This window comes from Panthera uncia (assembly GCF_023721935.1).
Source record: "Panthera uncia isolate 11264 chromosome B3 unlocalized genomic scaffold, Puncia_PCG_1.0 HiC_scaffold_1, whole genome shotgun sequence".
NCBI classification, from domain to species: Eukaryota; Metazoa; Chordata; class Mammalia; order Carnivora; family Felidae; genus Panthera; species Panthera uncia.
In genome coordinates, this window is record NW_026057582.1 from 7,624,613 (window position 1) to 7,650,434 (window position 25,822).

At 42.8% G+C, this 25,822-nt stretch overlaps 1 protein-coding gene across 4 annotated transcripts in view; it reads right to left on the reverse strand.

The window, feature by feature from the left end:
- Nucleotides 1-24,006, reverse strand: part of VRK1 (VRK serine/threonine kinase 1) — a 76,886-nt gene extending 52,880 nt beyond the window's left edge. Inside the window, exon 1 of one of the 4 annotated variants that reach the window (XR_007453597.1) lies at nt 23,895-24,002. The gene's annotated coding sequence lies outside the window, so the exon portion shown is untranslated. Of the gene's footprint in view, nt 1-23,894 lie in introns of all 4 variants that reach the window. The other 3 variants (XM_049612190.1, XM_049612189.1, XM_049612191.1) reach the window with 3 other exon arrangements.
- Nucleotides 24,007-25,822: the final 1,816 nt, after the last annotated feature.

Consider the following 25,822-nt stretch of genomic DNA (forward strand, 5'->3'; position numbering starts at 1 on the left):
CCCCCCCAAAACAAGTCTTCAGTGCCAAGCAGAAACAATCGATATGAGTGACAGATGGTCTAGGAAACATGCTAATCATCTCTTACTCTAGATTTTTCTAAGCTCTATCTTTACAATTTAGTTCACCAGAATATTAAATATTTGAGCTCCTTTATTCCACAGGCATTTATAAAACACCTCCAAGACTTGTGCCACACCACTATAGCCGACCACTGGCTACACTGATGTCAATCACTATTCCAAGAGAGTAGGGTGGTACAGTTGGCTGGGACTGGGGGGAAGCAACTGTGTAAGACAAGGAGGGTGGGATTTCGCTTACCAGAAAAAGAGAGCTTGGACAAGCAAAAAGGGACAGACCCCCACACTTACAGAACACAACTTTACATGTATAAAATATGTATATAAACATAAAAGAATATCTGGATATGTTACATGTGCATCCCAGAAAGTTTGAGAAATATCTATTGGCTAAATTTCTTCTTCCTGTCAACAAAATTCTATGTCAATATGGATTGACACAGATATGGAGACTTTAGATAGTTCATTCTTAACTAAGTCAGGATATATTAATCACCCTGGGTTCAAGAAGTGTTCATGATTAAATGAAAAAATTGTTTGATGCATGGCAGACACTTAATAAGTGTTATATCTCCCCTGCACCACTATCCTTCTAGTCTCTATGATGTTACCAACAAAAACATGATTTTTGATAGGTGAGGTACAGCTTACTCACTATTTGATTTGGCAGTAGGTAACAGGTAAAAAAAAAAAAAAAAAAAATACTTGTGCCAGCAACAGTGCTCGGGGCTGGAAATGCACATGGCTTAAATGGCAACCTCGGGCCTCAAGCAGCTGCACTTCGCTTCACAGAGAAGCACCATCGCACACTCAGGATTTTTATATCATCAGCTTCAAACGAGGATCAATAAAAAGTCCTCCAGGTAAAGGCTGTTTCTGAATCCTCTGATAAAACTATTTATTACAGACAGTGAGCAGTTGTAGACATCTACAGAATCAAACTCAGTAGCCGGGTAAGGAAAAAGCGCCTCTTCTGGAGGTAGTTTTGAAGACATTAGGAGTCTGAAATTCCTGAAATTCCTGTTTTCTCGTCTCTTCGAGGAGCGCTAGCAGTTCAGAGCGAAATTACAAACTCAACTGCGTAAGCACCCATCGTCTGAGGCGGTCGTTCTCCGTCCTGGCTACAGTGGTTATTACCAGCGGAACTCTGAAACCAGAAGGGCCCTCCTCCACAAGAGCCCCGGCGTCTGCACGTAGAAAGGTCGCACAGAGCAGAGGATGCCCAGACTGGACCACCGATCCAGATGTGCTGGCACAACCTCCCCTTCTTCACTAAGTCATTCATTTCCAACGGACTGGCTCTGTTACATACAACTCTATTGTATTAGAGGATTTCAATAAAAGCTCCCGCTCATTCGTTTCAGAAGTTGGGTAAAAATATAAATTAGTGAGGGGCGCCTGGGTGGCTCAGTCGGTTAAGCGTCCAACTTCAGCTCAGGTCATGATCTCACGGTTTGTGGGTTCGAGCCCCACGTCAGGCTCTGTGCTGACAGCTCAGAGCCTGGAGCCTGCTTCGGATTCTGTCTCCTGCTCCCTGTACCCCTCCCCCGCTCACGCTCTGTCTCTCTCTCTCTCTTTCAAAAATAAACATTTAAAAAATTTTAATATGAATTCGTGAATGAATGATTCAAGAAGAGTCCCCCTCCCGAAAAAACATCCTTTCCCCATCCCATTGTATCCCAGATGAAAATCTCTCATTTACATTTCAAACTTATTTGGGATTAAAAAGTAATTACATGTTTTGGTGTAAATGGCTTCCTGCCAAACTACAGTAAGTCAAAGAATAAAATCAAACAAGAGATAATCGGTCAACAAAGAACTTCATCACCTCTTTTGCTAAATTACATCAGGAACAATCTGAAAGCAATATATTTAAAGACAATTCTCTTACAAATGAGCCGGCTAATCACAAGTTGATTAATGCATTTGGTTACTGCTAAGAGATCATCTGAAAAATAAAACACAGCATGTTGAGTTTATATAGCCTCTTCCCGATAATACCAACGGCCTTCATATACGTACTTCTTCCGTCCCCGCAAATCCTATTGTTGAGACTGAACTGTAAGGATACCCGCAGGATAAAAATATACTTATTACCAATACCATTTAATGTAAAAACCTGTGACACAGGAAGCTTAACTGTGAGTTCCTATCAGGGACACCCAATCAATTAGTCCCCTGGTCTCACTCTGAGAACCAGGCATATGAATAAAAGTAGGGAAAACATTCACGGCTGTATGGTATCTGTAGTGACACCGACAAAACAAGAGTCAAGGCTAGCACAACAATCCAAGAGCATATACGAAGTAAACTCCCAGAGATAATGACCCTATAAAATCACAGGATTATTCCTGAAGAACATTAAGCTAAACTCAGCTGCGACACAATCTCTGGAAGCAATTGTCACGCTAGTCAGGTTTTCACACCTACGCTGGAAAGAACTAGGTGAAGACTCACGCTTCCAAGTCTGAAAAAGAAAGTGGGTATCTTCAGAGAAGAAAACAATTTCTTCCAGGTCAGAATGTTTTTTACTTGTACTGGGAAACTGATTAATGTTCCACTGTGACATTTTTTGGTAGAGTGAATAAAGTGTTTAAAATACAGTATCAAGTGCACTTCCTCGATTTTTATTTCCTTTAAAGGATTTCTAAAAGTTCTAAAGGAGAAGCACTGACTGCGGAATTAATTTTTCAACTGAGAATACACAGTATGGTCCGATCTCAAACATAAAACCAGGACGCCTCACCGCCAACCACTTCCCCACAAAGAGGAAGGATCCTGTGAGGTCTCGCGGGGCACCTCTCTTTCTGACTTTAGTGTGATGGTTAGAAGATCCATCCCTGGAGTCCTAACAGGTCTCCAGGAACCAACCATGACGACATTACAGTAACATTCATTCATCCTACAGACAGCACACACTGGAAACTTCCTGCTCTGCAGGTACAGCATCTAAGAGGGGAAAAGCCTGGAGATGCTAACTTCAAAGGGAGGTCACCCTCCGAAAGGAGCCAAAAGGAATGCTTCTCTATGTAAAGCACACACTAAAACTGTTCTAAAATTGGGAATGTTGAACTATACTGTTAATATGTTTATACAACATTTAGCATATTTTGGCAATTTTGGATAGATTTCCCAATAGTTCTACTGGGGGGCAAAATTAACTACCAGGCTTTGTTAATTGTCTGCGTGTTCAGGTTTAAATCTACACAGGCTAGCAACTGAACAACATTCTTCCTTACGTATTCTCGCAGCAGGGCTCAAGGTGAGAAAAATCTCTAAATACACCGAAAGGAATTTAGGATGACCAAAGTATAGCAGAAGTGTGCTACACTCATTAAAAAAATTCTTCATGGAAACATAAGAGAAAAATTTTTTTAAAGCTCGGAGACCAGGTTTTCCTAGACAACAAAAGAAAAGTCAAGCCACAAAGAAAACTGATACATCTGACAAAATTTAAAACTCTCCACAGGTTAAAGAGAACATAAACAAACCCAAAAGACAAATGAAAACCATCTACAACCCATGACAAGAGGCTAATTTTCTTAGTATTTAAAGATTCCTTTCTAAGAACAAAAAAACAACCACGAAAGCCCAACAGAAAAATGGACACACTGCAAATTTCTGGAGACAGAAATTCACAGAAAAGAAAGACAAAAGGCGTTCAGAAACACTCTTCTTATATTAGGGAAATTTCCAGATACGTACAAAGTAGAAACGTGGTATAATGAACTCCCATGTCCACGTCACCCTGTTCAGCAATTATCAACACACAGCCAATCTGCTTCTGCTGTATCCCCAATCCGCTCGCCCCTCTAGACGGTTTTAAAGCAAACCCCACACATCAGATCATTTCATGTGCAAATTTTCCTAACAGGTACTTTTAAAAATACAGTCACTTAAATACCATCATCACATCTAACAAAATTAATAACCATCCCTTAATATCTCCTAGTAACAATTGTTCAAAACTCCCCAATTGTCTCGAGAAATATCTCCTTATGGGGTGCCTGGGTGGCTCAGTCGGTTAAGCGTCTGACTCGGTTTCGGCTCAGGTCATGATCTCAGGGTTTGTGAGTTCGAGCCTCACATCGGGCTCCGTGCTGACAGCACAGAGCCTGCTTGGGATTCTCTCTTTCCCTCTCTCTCTCTGCCCCTCCCCTGCTCACACTCTCTCTCAAAATAAACAAACATTAAAAAAAAAAAGAAAGAAATATCACCTTACAGCTGATTTTTTAGCTGCTGCCTCTGGCTGATGTGTCTTTGAATCTTTTAAAGGACAAATGCCACCTCTCTCTTTTACTTCCCTAGTCGTTTGTCTTGTAAAATTTCCCATTTTGTGAATTTTGCTGATTGGGGCCCTTTAGTATCACTGAATGTGTTTCCTGTATTTTTTGTTACTGTTGTTGCACAAATCGTTCTACCGTCTGGTGTCAGTGCCCCTCAGCGAAAGAACCCCAGAAACACATCTACAGTTAAACCAGCCAGGAGAGCACATTCCACATGGGGCACTAGGGTGTCTCTAAGAATGTTAAAAACAATCTACTATGGGATTCCGGCTTTGATTGGGTAATTTGGGGGAGGGTCTCAGGAAGCAGGAGTTTCCCTAAATTGGATGCCATTCTGTGAATGGGTATGTCAATAAATCTTATCTCAGGGAGGGGAGACTTAGAATGGAGATGAGGCTGTAACTGGTGAATAAGCGGCCATCACTCCTTCTGGTTAGTATTTTGGGGATGGCACAGAGACCTTGGCTTTGTGCTTGGTTCCGTTTCATCATAACCTGCATGAAACCCCGTCTGAGGTATTCTGTAAAACTGCTCACATTTAACTGGAGAACAACATGGCCTGTGAATGTCAGGCCAGCTTCTGAAGCCGGGGCCCGTGCTAAACCCTGTGCTGAACCCTGGAAGCCCTTCGAGTTGTGTGCCCTTCTGAAACAACCCCAACAGTCTGGGATATTTTCCCTGCTTTCTAATACAAGATGCTCTGGGGTCCTCATGCACATTTTCTTGCCCAAAACCTAAAATCAATCACTTCTGCAGGGAGCCTGTCTCCTTTTAGTGGGAATGGATCAGGGACCAAAATCTGAGCTCTAGAATACTGACTGGCCCCTGGCTGTCATTATTTCCAGGTCCTCTGAGTGAACAAAGCTAGAATTCTTTTGAGAGAGAAAACGCATCACAGGTTTATACGGATATTTCCTGTCCAAATTTGGGATTACGTGGTTTTTTGCTTAACTTCTTTGACTTTGTTTGTCTCTATTCTCGTGTGTTAAAATTCTTAGTTCCAGACACTAACCTGAGTGTTTAACTGACACACATTTCTTCTCTTCTGAGTGTTCACAGTTTTGTAAAACATCCGCACCCCAAAACCAAACCACACGGGGCGTGCTCAGAAGTCTACCTTCCATCTCTGCCCCTTCCACGCCTTTCCCTCCGTGTGGCTGCTTTTGTTAGTTTTTAGTTTTCCCCTCCTTTTTTCTCTTGTAAACAAATAAAATACATTTATCTACATCACTGGCTTCTGAGGTTAGTAGGTAAAATATTATATACCGTGGTCTTCACCATGATTTCTTTCACTGACACTACATCCTGCAGATCACAGCATATAGGCCCAGCTTCATTTATCAACAAAATGCAAAGTAAAACTACAGTGACACTTTATGTATAATGAAAATCGCATTTTCAAGCTATCAGATTATCCAAACTCAAAGAGTTAGAAAATGCACTGAGTTGGTAAGAATACGAAAAAAAAGGCCCATCAGTTTAGCATTAGCCACCAAAATTGTAAATGCACACGCCCTACGGCTGAGTAAGTCCACTTCTAGCAATTCGTCCTACAGGTATCCTCACATCCTGTCAAATGTAGCTGACAATCCACCGAGAGAAAACCTCACTAAAGTGGAGTAGGGGGACAGAAGGAGGAGCCATACCACGCAACATCAATCACAGGAACAGGTGTCAATGACAGACCCGGCAGAAGAAGGGCCAACAGAAGAGAATCATCAATTACAGGCCCCAAGAGGGACAGAAATACACTGCATCTCCCACAAGAAATAGATCACCCCTGCAGCTCAGTCGGTGAGAAACCTCATCACCCTCAACTCTTGCCTCTCTCCAACGGACTCCTTCTCAAACAATCTCTCCCAACTTCCTCTTTCTTCGTAAAATAAAGTTCCTCTCCTTTGTTGGACTAGCCTCTGGTTTTGCCACAGTTTGCTCGTCCCGAATTACAATGCCGTAATTCCTGAATGAATCCATTTTTGCTAGTAGAATAACTTGTTTTAAGGTTAACTCGCACATGGATATTCACTGCAGCAAAATACGATAACAAAAGACTAGAGACATGCCTAATTTACATCCGAAGGGAACTTATCAGAAGGGATATAATGACAGCATATCCATAGAATGAAGTCATATGCAACTTAAAAAAAGAGGTAAACCCATATACATCACTGTGGAACAGTCTCCAAAATACAGGTAAGTGAAAAACGTATGCTACATGTGCTTGAGTAAATATGATTAGCACCCCCGGGGAGTTGTGCGACAAAGTACCGTGTGTATATACAGCATAGCACTGGTACAGTATATAATCCATTAGTAGCAAAAGTTACCTTTGTGATACGAGGTTTACTTTCCATCCTTTATCCTCTTAATGTTGTCTAGATTTCTTATTGTGTGCATGTTATTTTTCAGTTAAAACATTTTTAAAGAATTCTTCATGAATAATAAAAGAGCTCGTATTAGATAAAATACCAAGTAGCTCTTTCCGGTGTTGTTACTTTGGAATCCACCTGCGCTCCTGTCCTTTAACAGGAGGATCCACCCAAGCAATCGCCTCATGTTAAAAACACAGCAGTGGACTATGAAGAAAAGGAACTCCGAACGCCCACATCTGCAGCCAAGACCGTACCTTTACGTTTTGCTGTAAAGACTAGGTCAGTCTTTAAAGAGCAATACAGTCTGAAAGACTATTAAATGAAAGCAAATATTGACACGAACTTCTTAACATGAATGTAATCACTTATTTTTGCCCAAATAATCCTAAATGAGTACAAATGTATGCGACTGAATCCATACCGGGAAGAATAAATCAAGCATTAGTAACAGCTCTTACACACGAATGAGCTAACATATAACGACAGCTATCCTCACTATTAAGCACCTATATGGCAGGCTCTGTGTTGGCTAATTTAAACACACTGTCTCTAACTCTAAGAATAACCATAAAACCTAGGTGGCATCATATTGACTTCATACAACAAAACCAGGAATAAGAGAAGTTGAACCATTTGTCCGTGGCTTTCGCAACCAGTAAGTTAGCAGGACCAAGATTCAAAAGACATGTATGGAAAATACAGTTTCTGCAAAAATAAATGCCTTTTTGTTATTTACTACAGGCATTAAAAGAGAGCACATACTGCATAACCAATCATTTGTGAAACAGAAGTCTTAAGGTGGTAAAATATTTGCTTTAATACTACAATATAATACTATCACAAACGCCACTGGAACAGTATTAGAGGGACGCCTGGGTGGCTCAGTTGGTTAAGCATCTGACTCTTGATTTCGACTCAGGTCCCCATGTCAGGCTCTGCACTGATAATCATGGAGCCTGTGTGGGATTCTCGGTCTCCCTCTCTCTCTGTCCCTCCATCACTCGCGTGAACACACGTGCTCACACAAGCTCTGTCTCTCAAAATAAATAAACATTTTTAAAAAACAGCATTAAAGATAAAACAGAAATATATTCACATGTTACTATAAATACACAGCCTAACTGTCGAATAAAAAGAATGACTTCCAAAGATCAAAAGGACAAAAAAAGAAATAAGTCACTGATGTAAAGATCTCCATAAAGAAGGTTTTAGCTGCCTTTTCTAGTGTAAAATATTGATACAAATTTAGGGGAAAATGATATAATAAACCACTGCAGGATATTTGAAAAAATAGTTAATAATTATGTATAAAAAACCGTGTACTTGATGAGACTATCTTCAGGTGCCATATAAAACCCCAAACATTCTGAAGTTAGTTTCTTCTGCAATCTCAGCATGTGAATGACGGCATTGTTACCATTCCTCACTAAATGGTCTAGACAAAATGAACTACTCAAGAATCTAATTTTGCCTACAATGCAAAGGAACGTCAAGTGAAAATTTCAACACTGAGTGGTGTTAACAGCACTAGACTCTACAACTTTGCCCACATTTCACAGCACTGTGACACTATATTACCATTAATTGCATATATGTCACTCTCTTTTGACATATTTTGTGAGAATCTGGAACTTAGCGACCCCGTCTAACCCTGGTATCCCAGGTCTAACATGAATCTGTCACTTGATGAGAAACCAACAGATTTTTCTTAGAACGGGCTGATTTAAAGCCATGAACCAGGTCTACCTGCTGTGAACGTGGACATGCTCCAACTTATCCAGGTCTTTTTTCCTCACCTGTAAAATGACTGGGATTAAAATCTCAGGCAGGTGTTTTACCTACTGATTTCTAGAGAAAGAAGCCTGCCTCATTTTAGAACCAGTATGAACTAAAAAGGATCTATTCCAATGATCAGGAGATGTGCATTTTCCAGCCTAAGGTATTCCATACGTAGGTTGCCAAGGGAAGCTGTTGCCAAGAGAACGCAAAAGGCCTGAAAACCCTCTTAACCCCTTCGCTTAACTACAAGAAAGGATGAATGGTCCCCAAACAAAAATGAAAGAAAAACAAAGGAGAGAAGACCAGGGCCAAAAACGTTTCTGCTTGAAAATAAATGAAACTGAACGTTAAGAGGCTAATGAACTCTAAATAATAAAAAGACAACCCAATTTAAAAATGGGCAAAGGATTTAGGTCTGAAGACCTTTCACCAAAACCGATGGAGAGATGGCCAACAGCACAAAAAAGTGCTTGACCGCATCAGTCATTAGGGAAATAAAAATCAAAAGTACAATGCGACACCACTTCACAGTCCCTAAGGAACAAACAAACAAACAAAAACAACAGCGAGTACTGGTGAGGATCTGGAGACTGTGAACTCTCATCCAACGCTAGTGAAAATGTAAAATGGTGCATCGGACTCTGGAAAATAATTGGGCACTTCTTCAAAAAGTTAAACGGCGAGTTACCTTACAACACAGCAATTCTACTCATAGGTACATACTTAAGAGCAATAAAAGCATACATTCACACAAAAACTCGTACATAAACGTTCACAGCAGTATTGTTCACAATAGTCAAAAAATGGAAACGACTCCGATGTCCTTCAACAGATGAATGGATACACAAATGTGGGCTATCCATACAACAGGGTATCATTCAGCAACAGGAAGAAAGAAAACACTGATGCATGCTACAACATGGATGGACCTCGAACACACCGTACCAGGTGAAAGAAGCCTGTTACAAAAGAGCCCATATTTTACAATTCCCATTGTGTAAGATTTCCAGAACAGGTCAATTTATAGAGACAAAAGCAAACTAGAGGTTTCTTAGGGCTGTGGGGGGTGAAGAGAGAAAGGGCAGCGACTGCTCATGGGTGGGAGGTTTGCTTTAAGGCCAATGAAAACATTGTACAATCAGATTATGGTGACAGCTGCAATCCTGTGGAGATGCTAAAAACCACTGAACGATGCTCCTGAAATGAGTGAATCCGATATTTGAACCAGATCTCAATAAAGGCGTCTTAAAAAGTTAACGACAAGGGGGAGGTTAAGCGTCCGACTCTTGATTTCGGCTCAGGTCATGATCTCGCGGTTCGTGAGTTCGAGCCCAGCATCGGGCTCTGCACTGGCGGCAGAGACTGCTTGGGATTCTCTCCCCCTCTCTCTGCTCCTCCCCTGAGAGCGCGCACGTGCACACACGCTCTCTGTCTCTCTCAAAATAAATAAATAAACTCAAAAAAAAGTTAATAAAAAAAATGTCAATGAGAAGAAAAATGTGGGATCAAGGATAATAAAGGAAGGAACAATAGCTATACGAGAGTTACAGTGTTCCGTGGAAACAAAACTATACGTTCTGAAAGAAGGCTAGAGGTCACCCTAAAGCAGGCCTCTAAGAACACAAAGGAACCAGCAAACGACAGATTTCCTGTTATGTCATCTGGGCGGTTCCTGACTACTCTACTCAGGGCACAATTATAGGTGCGTAAACCTGATATTCAAAGGTATACCACTTTCCTGGAGCACATCTGCAAGATGGGAGGAGACTCTGTCGAGCTTAGAACTCACTGGTCATGAACGACTTCTGCTGATTCATGAAACTCTACACTGTATCTGTGACTCTCAGAAGTTCAAGTAGGCAACTGCAGTAAGGGACAAACACAAGGAATAATATATGCAAATGGCTTTCAAAAATGGAACTGGTGTCCTGAACCATGGCTTACTAAAACAATAACGAGTTCCTGGCAGGGGACAAAGCATACCACGAAGATCAGAAGACCAAGTTTGGGCAGTGACTTGCCAATGTGATTTAAAAAAAAAAAAAAAAAAAAGCGCCACCTTTTATCAGTAGCTTAGATGAAGATCTAAATAGCATGCTCATCATAACTGGTGAGAGCATAAAGCTGAGACATATAATGACTACTTTAGAATCCAGATCTAAGAAGAGTCTAACAAGCCTAAATAAAACTGTAACACTAGATAGAATGATCTAACAAACCACAGTCAGACTGAAAATCAAAACACAGTTCATTCAAGTCCTTCCTTTTACAGATGAAGCTGAGGCCAGAGGGTTTAATAACAAGCCCAAGTTCAGAAGGTTCATGAAAAATAGGTTAAGGCTGGATATACAGGAACCCTAACTCCCAGCTTGTGTTCACCTCACCCAATGCTATCCTCTACTACTTGTATGGATAACCATATATGGGGTGGATATGGATAACCATATCCCGTATTCCGTATGGATAACCATATACGGAAGCAGAATCTTGACCTCTCTACCTCACAGCACACAAAAATCAATTCCTGGAGACTCAGACCTAAATATGAAAAGTAAAATAATAAAGCCAGTAGAAGACAACATAAAAAACAATCTTCATGACCGCGGAGTAGCAAAAGCTTCTTAAACAGGTCACAAAAGACACTAATCATAAATGAAAATATTGGTAAGATGTAATTAAAATTTAGAATTTCAGTTCATCAAAAGACGCATTACAAGAGTGAAACGGCAAGTCACAGGACAAGAAGAGATTTTTACAATTCATATACTGCACACAGGATTCATATCCAGAATATATACAGACTCCAATATTCCAATAAGAAGAAAACAACCCAATTTGTCAAAAATGGGCAAAAGACTTGAACAGGCACTCTGCTACATGGGATAATCAAATAACTAACAAGTGTATGAAAAGATGTTCAAATCATTTATCAAGGAAATGCCAATTAAAATCACACTGATAACTTGTACACAACCACGGAATGGTTAAAGAAAATTCCAAATGGTTTTTTTTTTTAATTTTGTTTTTAATGGTCATTTATGTTTGAGAAAGAGAGACAATGTGCAAGCAGGGGAGGGGCAAAGAGAGGGAGACACAGAATATGAAGCAGACTCCAGGCTCTAAGCCGTCAGCACAGAGCCCGATGCAGGGCTCACACTCATGAGCCATGAGATCATGACCTGAGCCAAAGTTGGATACTCAACCAACTAAGCCATCCAGGTGCCCACTCAAAATTCTAAATGTTTAACTGACAGTCCAAGTAGAGGCAAGACTGCAGAGCAACTAAATCTCACACACCTTGTTAGCTGAGGGTATAAAATGGTACAACCACTTTGGAAAACTGGCACCATCTATCTATCAAAGCTGCCGACACACACACTCTGACCAACAGTTCTGCTCTCATATGTATACTCAACTAAAATGAATATATATGTGAACCAAAAGATATGAACAAGAATGATTACAACAGTATTAGTCATAACTGCTCCAAAGTAGACACTACTCAAATCCATTTACAATAAAATCGTGGTATATAATTTGTGATGGTTTTTAGAAACAGTCACAAATTTTGACACCTCTCCTGAAAGATGTGAGGTCAATGTTCCCTACTCTTGAATTCAGGCAGGCTCGTATCTATTTCAACCAACAGTATAGCAGAAGTGACATTATGTGACTTTCAAGGATAAGTCATTCTCTGGAAGCATCTTCTGGGAACCCAGCCAACATGCTGTGGAAACCCAAGACCTAGTGGAGAATACTACACTTAGGTCCCCTGCCGTGGTCCATAATCCCAGATGAGTGTCTTTAAGACATCCCAGTCGAGGCACCATATATGTGAGTGAAGGATCCTCTAAATGATTCTAGAACTGTAGAACAGGGACAAGCTATGCCCACCAAATTCCTAACCCACAAAATCCATGAGCCAGTAAAATGGTTGCTGTTATACCCCCCTAAGGCTGGAATAGTGTGTTATACAGTAATTAATAACCAAAACTAATGTGTTATGCAGTAACAGATAAGCAGAACAACAGACCTATAAAAAAAACAAACTACATGCAACAATCTTGATGAACCTCAGACACAATGCTAAATTTAAAAAGCTTGGTAAAAAGGACTAATGTATAAGGCATAATATATAGGGTATAATTTCATTCACCAGGCAAAACTAAGCTATAGTTCTAGAAGTCAGAATAGTGGTTACCCTGGGTGGGAGTAATTACTGGAAAGGGGCACAAGAGGGGCACCTAGAGTGCTGGAAGAGCGACTGTCTTGCTCTTGGTGACGGTAATTTTAGTGTGTTCACTTTGTTAAAAAAAAAAAAAAAATCAATGAGCTAGATCCTTAATATTTGTGCTCTTTTTCAGTATGTGCATTACACTACAGAAAAAAAAAAAAAAACTTTTTTTTTTTAATTAGTAGAAGTTGGTAACTCAAATAGACACAAAAATGTGAAGGACACATGAAAGATGACACCGTTTTTCAGGCGTAAGTGACCAGGTAGTCCCATTAACTGAACAGTAAAATGATGGGGCAAACACACATGAGCAGGGAAAGCAGACTGTGTCCTACTCAGTTCATGTCCAAGGATCTACCTCAGTACTTCTCACAGTCATTCCAGCCTCCAAGACTCTCCTCTCATTTCCATCCTGCCTTCTGCCCACCCCTCCCTTGGTCTCCTTTTTTCCTTCCCATCTCCCAGATGCCTCTTAATGTTGGGGTTCCCCGGGCTTCCATCTTCAATGCTCTTTTCAATCTGCATTTGCACACATGCACACACACATGCACACACACGGCCATTTCTCCTGTATCTTCAATCTCAGTTGATGGCATCATCACCTACTTGTTCTAACAGAAAGTTCAGAGTCGACCACAAATTAAGATTGCAGTTAGCGAAATCCCATGAAAAGAAATTTAACAGGATAAGCCCAAGCTCCCATGTTGGACCGCAAAACTAATGGCTGAGTTTGAAAGAGATAAAACTTAGACACAACAAGCTTAGATACAGCAGCGTATGATGTAATCAGCAAAGCTATTAGAGCTGATAATAATACAGTATGTAGAAGAAGAAAGGCACTATTCTTCCCTATACTTATGGAAGAAAAATGCTACCTCCAAAGCACTAAAATCCTAATTCAATCCTAAACACTACAGCTTGAAAATGGAATTAAATCAAAGGAAAGCCACCAATGTGGTAAAAGGACATGAAATCATGCCTTATAAGGAATAGCTAATGAAGTCAAGAAGACCGATGACCGTCTTTGAGTATTCCAGAGGACATTATATAGAACAGAGACTCAGCTTGTTCTAAGTGTCTCCAAAAGACAGAAAATGGGGTAGGAGAAATAATAAAGACGACTTCCATTCAATATAAGAAAAAACTTGCTAACAGTCAAAACTTTATTAAAAACAGGATAGGCTGTCTCTAGAGCAGTGATTCTCAACCTGGGATGATTTTTGTCCTCATAGCCAGGGATGCTGGTGAACATCCTACAATTCAGAGAACCCCCTCTCCCAACCAAGAATGACCCCTCTAAAATGTCACTAGTCCCACCTGCTCAGGCGGTAGTGAGTTCCCAGTCACTGGAAGCATTCTATTATAGACCAGACAATATGCTAATATCCAATACATGACTTTCTTTCTTTTTTTGTTTTAATGTTTATTTTATCTTTGAGACAGAGAGAGACAGAGCATGAACGGGGGAGGGTCAGAGAAAGAGGGAGACACAGAATCTGAAACAGGCTCCAGGCTCTGAGCTGTCAGCACAGAGTCCAACGGGGGGGCTCGAACTCACAGACTGTGAGATCATGACCTGAGCTGAAGGCAGACGCTTAACCGACTGAGCCACCCAGGTGCCCCCCAATACATGACTTTCAAAAGTGGTGGGAGATGAGCTGAAAAAAGATGTCCTGTTTCCAATAATTCTCCAGAGAAAAATACCCTCAAGTATATTAAAGCAACAATGATGGCAGTGATGACGATAAACGCTTACTGAGCACTTACTGGGGGCCAGACACTATACCGAGTAATTCAGATCCACATCTCACCGTTCATTCTCACAGCCACCCTGAGATAGGTATTATTTAACTTGATGTGATGGCAAAATTAGGCTGCCCTAATGTCACACAGTGGTCATATTTGAACTCAGATCTATCTACCTGACTTCTATTACATACATCGTGGTCCAAAGTACAAACATTAAACGACTTTCAAAGCTTTTGTACTCCACAAAACAAATGGAGCAGCACATATTCTAGAATTGGGACAGTATCTGATCAGGTCTGTACTCACTGCAAACCTAGCTGCCTAGAAGAAAGAGGAAAGGATTATCTGAAGTAGTCCTGTGATGAAGGAGAGAACAATTATCCTGATTGTCCCCAATTGCCTACTTCTGTAAGAGCCAAGAAGCTCTTATATACCCATGGAATCTCAGTCAGAAGCTGAAATTAATGATGACATCCCTTTATCCATAGGCGTGAAAGCTCAGGATGGACAGACGTTTGAACATCCCCGACTGGGAATCCTGCCCTTAACAAATACACTAGATGCAGATACATGGTTTCTTGGCTGCCTACACTCACGCCCATCTGGCAGGATGGCAGTGTGCCTGCTCACATGTTGGTCAAACTGTCACTAGGGCATAGGTGCCAAGCAATGATAGTTTTAAATGGGCAGCTTGCATAGCACTGTAAGAGCCTGCTCTTCTGCAGAAGAAGAAGGAAAAAAAAAAAAAAAAAACTCCGTAATGATACTGAAGGGTTGCAATCACAAATGAAACATTCTTGGTCAATCTCAACATTTCAGTGGGAAAAAGATCTAGACTAGTGGAAAAGAATCTGACCAAAGAAATTCAATCAAACAGGAAAGGTACTTTGAAGACAAATAAACAGTTGGGCTAAAGCTTCTCACGCTGCCAATCTTTGATTAACACACGTCATGGTGATCTCTTAGGCAGAAAATCCTTGCTCAAGAAGTCCTTGTTTTAAAAAATGGAATGACATGCTTTTGCCATGTTCTAAGTAAGAAAGCAGAAATGCATTGATATTTAGCAGTCTGTCTGACATGAAAGAAGTTCTATTTGTTGGGTGATTATTTTTTAAATGACATAAGTCTAATCAGTAGCCACGATAATCTTTTAAATATATAAAAGAAAGCAGAAACCAAGAGATTCCCACAGATGGGGGGGGGGGGGAGTATGAATCTGTTAAGAGAAAGAAATCAAGAAATGAAGTGGGTGCTAAGAAAACAAAAACTGAGTAATTTAGGTCACAAGTTAATAAATTATGACTCATGGCCCATCCCTGGCACTTCCCCTGACTAAAGCAAGATGTTCCCAAAGTACATGCAGGTTCCTATTCCGTCCTTACAGATCGTTTGCATCACTTGCATGAAGCACCTAATGCTCTTCTTGTCTGGAAGTTCTTCCAGATTAGATTCTGGCCCAAGCCTAACCCCTAATGCTGCAGTGGGAATCACTGTTCCTCGTTGGTGCTCAGTAATTTTCGAGAGCTGGCCCTCCTTCTCTGTACAGTTCTTCACATACAAGCATCGGGACAACTGACTGAGAAACCCGAGTCTCTCCTGTGCCACAATAAAGTCAGTGTCTTTAACTTGCCTCATTGGACCAATTTATTAACTCCGTATGCATTCACATTTCAGTTGCTCATGTCTTGGACCGTTAAGCTTGATAAGAAACATCAACAATGAGTCAACAGAAACTACTCCTCTTGGGGCGCCTGGGTCGCTCGGTCAGTTACATATCTGATTCTTGATTTCCGCTCACGTCATGATCTTACGCTCTGTGGGTTCGAGCACCGCTTTGGGCCCTATGCTGACAATGCAGAGCCTGCTTGGGATTCTCTCTCTCCCTCTCTCTGTGCCTTCCCCCCTCCACTCTCTCTCTCAAAATAAATAAATAAACATTAAAAAAAGAAAAGAAAGGAAAAGAAACTACTCTTCTTCCCACATGTAAAGTGTACTAAAAGTAGCATTAAGAGTTTGCAAGTCCGGCAGAGTTCTCTGTGTCCATCACTGAAGACAGCGGCAAAAGTCTGAAATCTACCATGATTCTTCTAGGAAATACTAGGGACTTAATATTCTGACATTTCACTATTTTTTGAGCTTTCCAGTAGGCATCTGTAACACGAAGCGCTAAGTTAAGGGCCATGGTTATACCCTGTTCATCCTGCAAACCTTGTCACTGCTACATAGGGCCTACAACAACCTCTCCAAATGCCATTTCTATCATATAATTTTCCTGCTCAAGAACCTGCAGCAGCATATGAAACTGTTTATGAACTCTATAATCTAGCCAAGAGCTTTCCACACTCCTGAAGCAACTAGCCTTACTTTATCCTCCTCCTCCCCTTCACACGCCTGCTCCCTAAAACAGCCAGTTCTTAATTTTCTAGGACTTGCCTTTGCTTATGCCATTCTCTAAAACATGTGCCCACTTCCTCTCAAATCTATACATACTTTTTTTTTTAATTTTTTAATGTTTTGTTTTTGTTTTTTGAGACAGAGAGAGACAGAGTACAAGCAGGGGAGGGGCAGAGAGGGAGACGCAGAATCCGAAGCAGGCTCCGGGCTCTGAGCTGTCAGCACAGAGCCCGACGTGGGGCTCGAGCCCACAAACCATGAGATCATGACCTGAGCCAAAGTCGGACACTTAACCGACTGAGCCACCCAGGAGCCCCATACATACTTTTTTCAAGACTCAAGCCGTATCATACTTTCATAAACCTGTATTAATTTTCACACTTCATTGCTCACTCACTTCCTACCTTCATTTTGATATGCAACTTACAGTGTGGCCAATTGATTTTTTATGAAGTAAAAATATGATTCAACTGAGCAAGGGTAGTCTTTTCAAAAAACGGTTTTGGAAAAGTTGGAAATCCACAGGCAAAAGGAAAAGATACGAGACCTAAACTTCATATCCTGTGCTGAAATTAACCCAAAATGGATCACAGATCTAAACGTAAGGCATAAAATTATAAGTATCCTTCTGACCTAGGATTAGATAGAGTTCTGACACATGCATGACACCAAAAACACAATCCATATGTCAGTAAGTTGGACTTCCTCAAATTAAAGACCTTGGGGCCACAAAAGACACTAGTGTCACAGACGGAAAGACAAGCCACAGGCTGAGAGAATATGTTTACGAATCACGTATCTGGCAAAGCACTTGTATCCAGAATATACAAAGGACGCTCTGAACTCAACAAGAAGGAAATACACAATCCAGCCACAAAATGGGCAAAAGGTAGGAACAGACGAGTCACCAAAGAAGAGAGAAGAATGTTCACCACTCGCCACCAGGGAGCTGCAAACCGAAGCCATGACGAGATACCTCCTGCACACCTACTGTCGCGGCTAACATGAGAACTACTGCCAACACCAAACGCTGGCGGGAAGGTGGCGTAGCCGCACCTCCCACAGTGACGACAGCGATGGAAAACGGGCCCTTGGCAGTTTCTTAAGGGAAACATACACTTACCCCATGACCCAACGTTCACACTCCTGGGCACTTATCCTATAAGAACAGAAACTCCTATTCACACTAAAACCTGTACGTGAATACAGGCTTCCGGCCATGGAACGAGTAAGTCACGGGAATAAACGGCACAGGGTCAGGAATACAGTCAATAATGTAACAGAGATGTATCCGCAGATGGGAGCTACACACCTTGATACACCTGAAACGAATGTGTGTCAACTATACTCAAATCAAGGAAAAGAAGAAAACCTGAACAGGCATGTTCCTAGCAGCTTTGTGTGTCAAAGACAAACACTAGAAACAATCCACGTGTCCTTCACTGGGTTAACGGTTACATGAAATGTGGTCCAGCCCATACGGTAGACAAGCAGAGTACTATATCAAAACTAGGAAATTTACCATATTAATGCCATATTATTGGTTTACCATCAATACCATGTTAGTAATCAAGCTACTTATTCAAATTTCAGTTTTTACAGCCTTTTTACGCATGTACGCATAGTCCTAGAACATCTTATCATTTGTAAAGATTTGTGCAACCATCAGGAAACAGAATTGTCACTACATAGAAACTCCTCTGTCCTACCCCTTTGTAGTTACACCACCCCCGCCCCCGCCCTAACCCCACAGACACTGATCCGGTCCCCATTTCTACAATTTTATCATTTCAAGAATGCTATAGAAACAACTTCATACCCTCACACAGACCTTTGAGATTGGCTTTTTTCACTCAGTACCAGGCCCATAAGCCCCACCCAAATTGTTACATGTAGATAATCTTGTTCCTCCTTATTATGAGTGGTGTTCCATTATATGGCTAGACCACATTTTATTTAACCATATTTACCCACTGAAGATGGATGGGGTTGTTTTCGGGCTGGGGCTATTACAAACAAGGCTGTTAACGAACATTCATGTACAGGTCTTTGTATGAATACGTTTTCATATATGCCCAAGAGTACAACTGTTAAGCGTCCATTTAGCTCTTTAAGAAACTGCCGAAACAGGAGTACCTGAGTGGCTCAGTCGATTGAGCAGTTTGGCTCAGGTTATGATCCCTGGGTTGTGGGATTAAGCCCCACCTGAGGCCCCGTGCTGAGCATCTCTCTCCCCTTACCCGTCTCCACTGCTCGTGCTCCTAAGATAAAAATAACAGGGGCATGTGGGTGGCTCAGTCTGTTGGGCATCTGACTTCGGCTCAGGTCATGACCTCACAGTTCGCGAGTTCGAGCCCAGCATCAGGCTTCACGCTACCAATGCCGCAGAGCCTGCTTGGGAGTCTCTCTCTCTCTCTGCCCGTCCCCAACTCACTCATGTGCATGCTCTCTCTCTCTCTTTCTCTCAAAAGAAACAAACTGTAAAAAATTAAAACAAAAGTTTTCTGAAGGCCTGAAAAACCAGTAAGATTAAGCCTCTTAAATGTTAAACCTGAGCTTAGTTTTTAAGAAACTAGTTTTTAAAACGTTTACCTGGATTCCCAAAGACTTTTTATTATGATCTCTAATAAAGAATTTATACTTAGATATGATCTCTTTGTTGATATCTCTGTTGCCTTATTATATAGTAAACTGCAAAAGAAGTGAAAAAATGCAATAATGCCAACAATAAAAGTTTCTGTTTCTATGGATTCCAGACATAGCTTACGGAAACTAAAGGTTTAACAACACTTTCCAGCTCTCAGTATTGTGATATGTGATCACAGTGCATTTTATACACAGTATCATCAAACAAGGGCATTTGTTCAGCTGTTACTTGGCAAAACTGGAGAAAGCACTTAATCTGAAATAAAGCTGTAGTTATCTTGGCTAGAAGATTTCTAACTTCCTGATTTTTAAAAATTTTAAGTATAACTGACAGTTAAATGGATAATGGAGTCTCTTTTGGGTTCTTGAAACAAGGAGTTAGCTGTGGACCAGGCATCCACATGCAAACAGCAGCACGACAGCCGGTCTGCAAAGAGATGAAATAAATGCACAGAAAGAACCAGAACACCCCCAAGAGTGGGGAAGAGGGGTGCTGCCCTTGTTCCTAACGACTTTCCAGTTCCTCAGTCCCTCGTGGGACCAACAGGATAGTGAGGTCCATAAGAAAATGTGTCCTTCCAATAAAGTGTGCTATTTGTTTAAAAAGTGTACGACAGAGCACTCCTAAATCTCCAGCTAATAACCGTGCAATTATAGGACTCCGCCTACTACAACATCCCTCTTAATGTATATGAGTTTATTGACAATAGCATCTTCCTGTGTGTGCATGTTTAATGTTCATCCTAAGTATCGGTCAGTTTGCACTGGATCCAAGTTTTCAAATCCTAGAGTACCAGTTCCCATCCAATGGGCCAGAAACCCACAGAGAGACAGCAGTTATTGCAAGGAATCATCAAACGTCAGGTATTACATGAAGACTAAAGAAATAATATGACTCACACTGTGTTTTTCCGAGTTAACCAAGATGCTGTGGCTAATAAAATTCTTAATAAATCTACTGGAGAATGCCACTATAAGGTAGATTCTTGTCATTAGTATTTATTGAGGAGTATTAAAAATCGAAGTCTTAGTAGGAGGCAAGGGCACACCTAAGCCCTCTCTGGGCTCTCCAGAGAGCATTCCTTTCTGAAAGGGCTGCCCACAGGTCACCCAGGACAAGAGGAGCAGACTGCTCGGTTTGAGGGCAGAGATGTGAGACAACCCCGGGACAGGCGGGGCAGGAGCAATTAGAAAAGCCGTGAAATGACTCCAAAACAGCAACTTCAAAATGCCAGGTATTTGAGAGTATTCAGGAGCCAAAGTGGGGAAAGGTTAAAGAGCACAGCCCTCTTCGCTTACAAGGCCAAGTAGGAACACATTCTCAGGAATTTCGGTCAAAGGGGCCAAACGCATCCTAGACTACAAACATATCCTACCTACTCTGTCAGGATTCTATCGCCTTTCCAAATTAATCTTATGCCCTTATTAAAAATTCCGTCTTGGGGCGCCTGGGTGGCTCAGTCGGTTAAGCGTCCGACTTCGGCTCAGGTCACGATCTCGCGGTCCGTGAGTTCGAGCCCCGCGTCGGGCTCTGTGCTGACAGCTCAGAGCCTGGAGCCTGCTTCAGATTCTGTGTCTCCCTCTCTCTGACCCTCCCCCGTTCATGCTCTGTCTCTCTCTGTCTCAAAAAATAAATAAAACGTTAAAAAAAAAAAAAAAATTACTTAAAAAAAAAAAAAATTCCGTCTTTTCTGAATTTTATCTACAGACACCACAACTGCAAGAACACACTGTCCCTGGCACAGTTCCTGACATCTACAAGTCAGGCGCGGTATCCTGTGAATAAAGGAGTCCGTCTCCGTTCGCCCTGAAAAATAACCTCGGCAAACACAGAAAATAGCCTACCAGCCCGGAAAACGTCCTCCAGTCCTATTCAGTTACCAACCCATTCTCATAACCCATCAAGACCGATCTTCACGAAAGCCTCACCCACACACACAGAGGCAGCACTTAATTCCCCTTAGGTTAGCTGCCTGATCCATGGAGATACCAGCATCTGCACATCCGCATAAATTCAGGACTCATCCTGCATTTGATAGAAGGTAAATGTTAAAGCTTTGCTTCATTTCCAGGAAGTTTTCTTTCTCAAATCAAAAATCCTTTCAAAATTTCATTTTGCAAATCAAAATTCTATTCGTTGTACACTGCATCTTATTTGGGAGAACGTCAAGGCAAAAATATATAGTTGCCAAAATAAAAATCTTATTTTTTTCTTTTCCAGACATGTAAGACATTCACTTACATATTTACTATTATCTCACATTAGTTCTCAACTACAAAAAAAAAGGGGGGGGGGAACTATTTAACAAATTTTAGGGTCTGTCAACATTTTGAACGCACTGCTGTTCTTATATATACACTTGCATCCTGGAATAAAACTTAGCCTAAGCTTTCCATAGAACCACTTCCTGGGCACTTACTAGCCTACTATATGCCAGGTTCTATGTTTGACACACTACTCCATTACCGCATTTGTTTAACATACACCCTCTCATAATTTTTGCGGTACAAAACATAAGAAGAAGCCATTACACTATAAACCTAGCATCTGTACTAGATATTAGTACTAAATTTACAGTGATACCTAACACCAGTTTTTTTTGTTATTAAATTCAAGTTGCTTTACTGTTTAAAAACACAATCAGGGGCGCCTGGGTGGCTCAGTCGGTTGAGCGTCCGACTTCGGCTCAGGTCACGATCTCGCAGTCTGTGAGTTCGAGCCCCGCATCGGGCTCTGGGCTGACAGCTCGTAGCCTGGAGCCTGCTTCTGATTCTGTGTCTCCCTCTCTCTCTGCCCCTCCCCCGTTCATGCTCTGTCTCTCTCTGTCTCAAAAATAAATAAATGTTAAAAAAAAAACATTTTTTTTTAAATAAAAAACAAAAACACAATCAGATCAGCAATGTTGAGGTAGGTGCACAGTGAATACCATCTGGGGTCGTTTCAGCAGAGAAAGCTATTATTAAATGACTACTTAAGTTACATTCCCTTCTATGGGTAAATGAACATAACCTTATCTACCCAGAAATTTAACTCTAATTACTACATATCATTTTCAACAGCATAATCTAAAATGATTGTGTAAAGAACCCTTGCTTCCCTCTGAAATGGCTTCAAAATTGTAGGCTACATTCTCCCCAAAGACCTGCTCAGCGGGTCATTAAAAGGTGTCTCGATTCTGATCTCCGAAAAATAAATGGTGACATTTTTCCCCCCTCTTGTGAATTCAGACTCAACAGACAGGCAATTCCAGTTAGAAAGAAACAGAGAAGGAAGCAGGGAAGGAGGGAGAGGAAGAAGGGAGGGAGGGAGAGGAAAGAAAAAGCATTAATGAGGCTCTTAAACAGTTCCCCAAAACTGCCACCTCTACGGGGGTGGTATTCCCAAATTGTTCCAAGAAAGGGAGGTGGGGGAGGGAAAGGAAGAGTCGATACACAGAAAAACAGTAACGAGTGACTCGACAGAAAAGAAGTTAGAAACATGGATGGTCTCAACAGGAATCGAGCGTCCCCCTCTCTCGGGCTCCCAACCCAGTGACTCTGCAGCTGTTCGTCGAATCACCTACATCACCGAAGAGGTTAGAGACCAGAGCCACAAACTATTTCGGCGCTGGGAAAAACTATTCGCTGCCTCGAATAAAGTTGCATCAGTAAAGGGTGTCACTGTGGCGTCCAGGGACAGAGAACAGAGAAGGAACTGTCAGAGGAATACGAAGATCCCTTACAAAACGACCCAGGGAGTCCACCGCCTTGCACCATGCCCTCCAGGGCAAGCTCTTACCGGGCCTCACCCGGACACGGACAGATTAGTAAGGGGACAGCCCCCCACCCTAAGTTTCCCGGGCCTGGAGTGCTATCCTGGCGGGCGGCAGTCTCCTTCTCCACTCTCAGTTCCTAAATCAAACGTCACCTCCTCTGGATGCCCTCCCTCACCCCCATCCCTCTGGCCTACTACAATCGCCTGTCCTCGTTTCAAAGGAACTTTTCAAGGTCTGCAAACTGTAGTGTCTGCTTTTTATTCGGTGTTTCCTCTCCAGAATGTGAACTTCACGATGCCAGAAGGACCTCGTCGGTCCTTGCTAGCACGCGACCCCCGGCCCTGACACCGGGCCCGGAGCGCCCCAGGGCGCGAGGCACGTCCGGCCGCGCGAGAACGTGCCGCTAGGCCTGGGGGGCCGGCTTGGCAGGTGCAGGAAACCCCGGCGGCGGCTGGGCCTGAGGGAGGCAGGCAGGAAGGGACGCCCGCGCGGCGCCGCCCGAGGTCACGGCTGCCCGGCCGCCCCGCGCCGGCCCGGCCCCCGACCGCCCCTCCGCGGCCCCCCACTCGGCGCCGGCGCTCGCGGCCCGCGGCCTCCCTACCCCGAGCCGTAGACGCGTTGCCTTCTGCACTGTACGAACTTCCCGCCGCTTTCGCCGACTTGCAACTCCTCTGCGGCGCCGGCCCCGTCACACCCTGCAGTATGCAGCCTTCCCATTGGCTCGGGGCGAGCGGCAGAGGCGGGGCAGCCGCGGAGCAGGGCGGAGCCCGCGGTGGCCCGCACCGCCTCCCCAGGCATGCCGGGAGCTGTGGGCCGGCCCTCCCGCTGCATGCTGGGAAATGAAGTCTTTCCCAGGCACTGTGCGATCCGGGTCCTTCTGCCCTCCTGGGCTTCCGGGAAGGGTGGTTTCCTGCGTTCGAGTCGGTCCTGATCGGATGATGTGCTCTTCGGTGTTGTTGAAACCGAAATAAATATTGTTCGCACTGTTCGCAGTAACTTGTTTATTAAATAAGTGTGTTGACAAAGGGTTGGATGTAAAAGAAGCCCTGTAGTCCCGTTAGCAGTGGGTCTCCTCTGCCTCCTGGCGCTTGCCTTCTGCCACCTTCTGCGCCACCACCCAGGAAGACTGGTCCCCTGGCAGCGTGGTTCAGTGTACTCTGGCCTGGGTCTGAGAGCAAACAGCCCGGAGTGCAAACCCTAGCTCTTTCACTTTGTAGATTTGTGACCTAAGGCAAGTTATAACCCCTGTGAGTCTTGCGAGCTGTTTGTCGGGATTAAATAAAATAATCCATAGACAGTGCTTTTCACACAGTAGGTGCTCAGTAAATAGTAGATAGTATTAATATTATTCTGCCCACTGATTGTCATACATCTAAATCCTATCTTTCAAAGCCTACTTCAATGTCTACCCAACCTCTGTAGCTTCTCCTCTATAATTCTCTTATGCCATGGTTTCCTTTGTATTCACAGTAAATTGTCTAAGCCTCCATCACCCCTGGGGCTGTAAGCTTACTGCCACTGAAACAATGTTCTAGCTCAAAATCACCAAAGCCATAGGCAGACGGGTATTGGTGACGAGGGTCGTTGGTGAAGATAGGCATTCCCCTGGATCCTTCTTGGCAAGGTCACCTCCAGTAAACTGGGTCCCTCAGCCGAAGGTCACCGCTCTCTGGCCCTCCCCTCCAACTTGCAAAGATAGCTCCTTCCCTTTGTGCCTCAGATCTGCAAATAATAACACCACGATGAACATTTGTCAGCAAAGAGGTCTCATGATTCACACGTCTCATGGGTGTGGAATTCGCCAGCAAGACGTGTCCAGAATCCATTGAGAAAAAGACACTCTGCACACACACAGGCACGCACACTCACACGTGCACAAAGAGGACTTGGAACAGGATTTAACTGTCACATGGTGACTGTGTTTCCCCAACCTTACTATACGTGTATGGAAGAACTGTCCCTACTGGGTTGACAATCGGCTGGCCTTAAAGCACAATTAAGTCAGCAGCAGTGCATGGAGCATTCCAAGGTGAGAATGGAATATATTTATTCTTGAGCTCATGGTTACATCACCCTCAGTTGGGTGGCTTACTGTTAAATGCTACTTAAATGTAGCTGTGTTCCAAGGCACTTGCCAAACCTCCCACACCGTCCACACATGCTGAGATGTCCTACCAATGGAGAGCATGGCAGGAGACCAGTCCAAGCTGCCGTCACAGAGACAGCATGTCTCTGTGAAATGTTGTAGATGGGAATACACCCCTGGGACATAGGAGACTCTCAACGAATTTTGATGAGTTGATAGCTTGGTATCAAGATCAGGGGTGCCTGGGTGGCTCAACCAATTAAACATCGGACTTAGGTTCAGGTGATGATCTCGTGGTTCGTGAGTTCAAGCCCCGCGTCAGGCTCTGTGCTGACAGCTCGGAGCCTGGAGCCTGCTTCAGATTCTGTCTCCGTCTCTCTGCACCTCCCTTGCTTGTGCTTTCTCTCTCTCTCTCTCTCTCTCTCTCTCTCTCTCTCTCTCTC